Here is a 6,530-nt window from a genome sequence, read left to right on the forward strand (position 1 = left end):
AGTTGGCAAGGGTATACGGTCCTAGAGTTACAAGTTCTACTGAAGCCACAGAGACACAAGGAAGCTACATTTTTTTCTTACCACTTAATGAAACTGGTACACTTATCAGAACTTTGGGGGCACCAATTTTCAAACTGAATTGCAAAACAGTTGTAAAGTACCTAGAAATCCTTAAGTGCAATAACATATATAAATATTTTTTAAGTGATCCCTCCACTCTACCCTCCATCAGCTTAGTAACTTAGTTATAAAGCAGTGACTAAGTTTAACAGGGAAGATAATTAAAATTCTATGTGTTAATATTGCTAAATAGTTTATAATTAATATAAATGTCATTTCAATAATTTCTATTTGTATATTAATTATATACAAATATAAATCTAAATTCAAATATTGATTAAACGATATAATAAAATCCATTTCAAATATCAAATGATCACTTTTTAAAATAAAGCACCTGAGTACTACCAATAATATAACTAAGAAGTGAAACTATAGGCAATGATAGGCAAGTCATGACTGCTCTGGGATGTGACATAGAGTGTTGAAATTTCATTTGCATGGTCATTCAGTTCCAGTTTACACACTGCAAAACATATCAAAGCAAACTATACTATTCTGGTCATCCCTGAGTAAGATGTGGAACAATGAAAAATGGTACTAAATTTAGTACCATTCATGCCTCGATGGCATTTTGCAGAGGAAGTATTTGGAAAATGAGTATATTTACATCAGATAGCATGCATGGTTTATAGCAAGTTTATCTTGGTTGCCATTCAAAACACTAGACAAAAGGAATATTTAAATATATTTTCCTAGATTACACATCAAAATGCTTCCATTAGTATCACATTCTGTCAAGAACACAAGATGTTCTTGAATGTAAGATTTTACATATGAGGCTGCCCAATTTATCTGACAGGCATAAAATGTATATATAATAATGACAGATAACTCCTTAATAAGATAACTTATAAAGGTTGACTAGCTTATGTCAGGTTTAACATTACACTAAGTATTCCTGATATGGAACTGTATAGTTTGGCAATGATGCAAGACACACATGCTTTGTTTTCATTGATTCCACTTTTGGATTACTATAAGAAAGCAAAGTTTTTAACAGTATTATATTATTGTTTCTGCTTCATAATAAAGCTGATGTTTTAAATAAGCACACACATATACTTTCTTAAAAATCAACTTTAATAAAATGTAATTTTATTAGTTCTATATATGCACTATAGGCAAAATATTATTCACTAGCATTAATTTACAGAAATGTAAAACATAATACCAGGTTCTGATCCTAATGAGATCTGTTGAAAATGTCTCCTGAGATGGGCTAACAGCTATATTTGACTCAATTTATCTTAATGGTAACTTTAAGCCAAAAATGTAAAAAAGATTAAATCACGAATTCATCCCTTTAATTTGTTATCCCAACCATTCAAGATTACTCTATTAAGAAACTTTTTCCTACAAGTGTTAAGGGTTTTTTCTCTTTAACATTTTATGAAGGACACTATTCAGAACAAAATTTGATTATGCGGTTTGGGCCATAGATCCTCCACAAGATTTTCTCAGATCTGCTCCCACAGACACTAAGTCTAAGAAGCCAAATGTCTCTTGGCTCTATTCCCATAGAACTCAGAACCTTGACATTACCTCTCAACCAGCCAAAAAAAAAAATGTCTATACAAGAAGGTATGCCTACATGATGTCATGAGATCCTGAAAATGCTGAGATAGAATTCTGAAGGTGACAATCAAGCATAAAACACCAGTTTACTAAGCACACTAAAGTGACTATGGGAGAAAATCAAAATTGTTACATGGAAACAATGGAGTGGTCATTGAGGCAATTGCTAGGCTTCAAGCTTCAAGAATATCTTCCCGAAAAACTGCGTACTTTTCAGGCAACTCAAGTAATGGAGTGAATTATATGGCTGCCTGCACCCTAGGTGAAGAATTCTACTGAGGAACACCAGGTCATCTTGGGCTCTGAACGAGGCCAGGTGCCCTGAGATAAAAATTATAGTAAAGAAAAGCAGACGAGTGTACTCCTCCCTACTTGTAGATATGCCTTGTCTGTAGATACGCCAGTAAAATTGTCCCAAAGTCTAGAATCTACCAAGACCTGTGTCTTACAGTGAACTTAAGTTCTTTATGGCACCAGTCAGACAGAATTCCACCAAAGTTGTGTAGGACTGATGCAAACCCAAAGAGATTCCTATCTTCTCATTGGCCAGGGTGCATACCTGTGACTGAAACAAATTGCACCAAGTAAGTTTCTTATGGGAGAAATAGCTCTGCAACTGCAGGGCCAGCAGAAATCCTTCCTTCACTGAGAGAAGCGTGTGGACTATGAATAGTGAGCCCTATCCAACTTGACCAGACAGATGTTTGACCAGACAGATGCTTGACCAAAGACTCCTCATCCTGGCCAAAGACAGCAGTGTCATCTCAGGACAGCAATCGGGACAGTGGCTGGAATCTGGCCATATATATATTGACACAGCCTTACCTAGTACATTACCTGGTTAGTGTATTTGGCCCTCATATATCCTCTTAAGCTTAATAAGGAATAAATTACTTATAGGAAATTGGACAAGATCCATGAGTATGACTTACAGAAGAAAATCACATTATATAGGAACTATTATCTCCATTTTGGAAATGAGGAAGTTGAGACTCAGAGAGGTGCATGACTAATAAATGACTAAGATGGGTATATACATAATGTAAGAAATACAAATGTAGAGGTACAATTTTTCACAGTCATTAACTCAGGTGTGCAAAACTGTAACTTTTGATTTCTTACAAAATTGACCAGCTTTTACTGGAAGCCTCCTCATGCTATATCACCATTTCTACTTTGTAGATGCAACATCATTGGGAACCTCTCTAATGATGCTCCTCTCCACGGACCTCACACAGAAAATGATGTACAATAGCCATATCCCCCTGTTCTCAAATGTCTGAACTTCTAGGAAGGATGTAATATCTCTAATTCCTTACAGTTCAGCTCATGAGGGAGGGCATCACAAAAATACCAATGTTTGAAGCCTCTCTCTTCCCAACATATTGTCTCGTGTCATCAGCTCATGAGATCTTTAAGTGAAAAGATACAGAAATAGGTTCTGACTGACTGGCTGTATTTACTGACTCTTCATATTTGATACCTGAGCCTAGACCCTTGCACTTGCTATCTTTTTATTCTGATTCTGATCCAACAAGTGGAATCCTGGAAAAATGTAACTTCTTTATAAACCACGTTATTAATTCTCACTAATGATAAAAATGTAACTTAAAATGAGATGACATCCTTTTACCTACAACTGTACTAAATTTTATGCTAATATCTGGCGTTATTAGTAAGCATGATCAGAAATAAACACTCTACACTGTACATTAGCTGTAAAAAGGCCCTGCCCAGTACCTTCCAATTTTTAACATTAAACTAAATTTGGCCTGAGGCAACCTCCATACCTCCCTATGTAACTGAAGGGCAATCTAACTTACTAAGTAAATGAACTGAAAGCCTGACTTAGGGGTATATTTTATAACAAATAGCTGCATGTCAGCCAATCACAGCAGCTGAGTTTCAGCCAGTCTCAGGCAGGCAACTGACCAAACCACGTCCAAACAAGGAAAACTCAGATTTATAACCAACCAAGCTGTTTCTATACTTCGTTTCCATTTTCTGCCTATAAACGCTGCCTGTCTGCATTGCATAGCAGAGTTCTCTCAACCTCTTCTGGTTCTGAGGGCTGCCTATCAAATTGTTCTTTGTTCAAATAAACCTTGTTTTATTTTTCAAAAGTTGTTCAGTAACAAGATCCTGAGGGGTTCTAATGGTGATTTCACTTCTAAAATTTTATCTTTTCCCCCAAAATGCAAACATTTATGTAAAACTAGAGTTAATTATTTTTAAGATTGGAAATAACACACATTCTAAATATAGGAAAATGGTTATAATCGATTTAGTAGATAGCATATTCAAAATTAAATATGTGTGTCTCCAAATATACATGATACACATATGGACACACAAGCTATACACATATTTATCTACTTAGAATACATTCAGCTGTAAATAACAGAAATCCCAATTCAAATAGGACTTAATGGAAAAGCTGATTATCTCATAGAAGTTCAGATGCAAGGGAACTCTAGGTAGAGTATGATAGGGAGCTTAGTAATATCAGTGAAGGCCTAAATGCTTTCCACTGCTTCACTCTGCTATGCTCATTGGGTTTGTTTGGCCATGATGTTGTCTCTACAATTACAAGATGGCTACTGCAGTTTATATGACAATGTCCATATATAGTGAAGAAAGGGAGCCACACTGCACGTGTGTTTGTGAAAAATTTCCTTTGCAGAATCAAAGAATATGATTATATTTAATTTTAATCAACACAATTTGCACTCCATAGAAGTTGTACCAATTTATATTTTTATTATAATGTATGAGATTACCTATTTTCCCATATCCTCATCATTTATATTTCTAGTCTGATAGGTGAAAAACGGCATCTGATCATGAGTTTCATTGTATTTCTCTTATTTTAAGTAAGGTCATTAATCTTTTTGTATTTTAAGTAAGGATCACTTGTACTTCCTTTTCTAGTAATTGCTTTTATCCTTTGCCCATTTTTTTTTCTATTAGGTTGTTATTTCTTTTTTTTTTTTTTTTTTTTTGAGACGGAGTCTTGCTCTTTCGCCCGGGCTGGAGTGCAGTGGCTGGATCTCAGCTCACTGCAAGCTCCGCCTCCCGGGTTTACGCCATTCTCCTGCCTCAGCCTCCGGAGTAGCTGGGACTATAGGTGCCCGCCACCTCGCCCGGCTAGTTTTTTGATTTTTTAGTAGAGACGGGGTTTCACCGTGTTAGCCAGGATGGTCTCGATCTCCAGACCTTGTGATCCGCCCGTCTTGGCCTCCCAAAGTGCTGGGATTACAGGCTTGAGCCACCGCGCCCGGCCTGGTTGTTATTTCTTTAAAGAAATCTATGTATTTAAGAGGATAGCCCTTTATGTATGACAAAGCTGCAACTCTTTATTTCCAGATTTCTATTTCTCTTTTTACTTTATGATTTGTGTTTTTAATGCAGAATTTAAAAATATTTGTATGATGTCATATACTTTAGTCTTTATTTTATGGCTTCCAGTTTTTCTGGTAATACTTAGAAAGGCCTATTCCTCTATGTGAGGAGTATACTACAAAATGCATCTTATATTTTATTCTAATACTTTTATGATTTAGTTATTTACTTTAAAAATCTTTAATTCTTCTCAACTCCATTTTGTCATCAGTGTGAGGTAATAATCCAATTTATTTTTTTTCAGCATGATTATTTACTTGCTACCATTTACAATGCTATTTTTTCCCTGCTGATATAAAATGTAGAATGGTGTCCAATGGACATATCCTAATAATCACATGGATTCTGTTGACCTAAAGAAAGAAACTGAGGCAAAATTAATATAGGCAATTTATTTGAGCCAGGGTTGAGAACTGCAGCCTTAAACACACTTCCAAGTTGCCTTGGGGAGTACTCCACTCAGCCTTTGTTACAGGAAGGTGTTTTAAAAAATGTTTTCCTTTTGGCCGGGTGCAATGGTTCACGCCTGTAATCCCAGCACTTTGGGAGGCTGAGGCAGGTCAATCACGAGGTCAGGAGATCCAGACCATCCTGGCTAACACAGTGAAACCCCGTGTCTACTAAAAAAAAAATACAAAAAATTAGCCGGGCATGGTGGCGGGCACCTGTAGTCCCAGCTACTTGGGAGGCTGAAGCAGGAGAATGGCGTGAACCCGGGAGGCGGAGCTTGCAGTGAGCCGAGATAGCGCCACTGCACTCCAGCCTGGGCGACAGAGCGAGACTCCGTCTCAAAAACAAAACAAAACAAAAAAAGTTTTCTTTTTAATTATTATGGATATATACTAGTTGTACGTGGGGGGATGGTTAATGGGTACTAGCAGGTTTTTAAAGGCAAAAGGGAAGAAGGAGTGGGCTGATACCAAGTTGTCTGACAGGAATTCTCGTTGGTTTATAGAAGTAACATTGATTAGTGATTGGCTATACATCATCAAACTGAACTATAGGGTATGAGTTATGGTGTCTAGCACATGGCATTCTATGGTTAATTGGTGTCAGTTAGTCTAGAGCCTGCATAGCAAATGGCTTCAAGAGATAATTATTTAGCTCAAAGGGGGAGTGAGATGTGACTACTGTTACATGCCATCACAGTTTATGCCTCTCTGGGCCTAAATTAAAAGGAGCTTGCATTCCTCAGATAAAAAGTTTTTCTTTCTCAATTCTTAGATCTAAAACATACTTTTCTTAGAATTTAGTAATAGCACAGGATGCCTAGAGCAAAATCAAGAACCTCCTTGAAATCTAACCATAATCAAATCAGATAAATGCAAAAACAGTATGATGATTGATGTTTCTGTCTGGTCAGAAATAACTAGTTGCAACACTAGCCATATTCATCCATTTATTTCATCAAAGTTTTGAAGAGTCTTTTG

This window comes from Trachypithecus francoisi, unplaced genomic scaffold (genome assembly GCF_009764315.1).
Source record: "Trachypithecus francoisi isolate TF-2019V2 unplaced genomic scaffold, Tfra_2.0 Lachesis_group13, whole genome shotgun sequence".
NCBI classification, from domain to species: Eukaryota; Metazoa; Chordata; class Mammalia; order Primates; family Cercopithecidae; genus Trachypithecus; species Trachypithecus francoisi.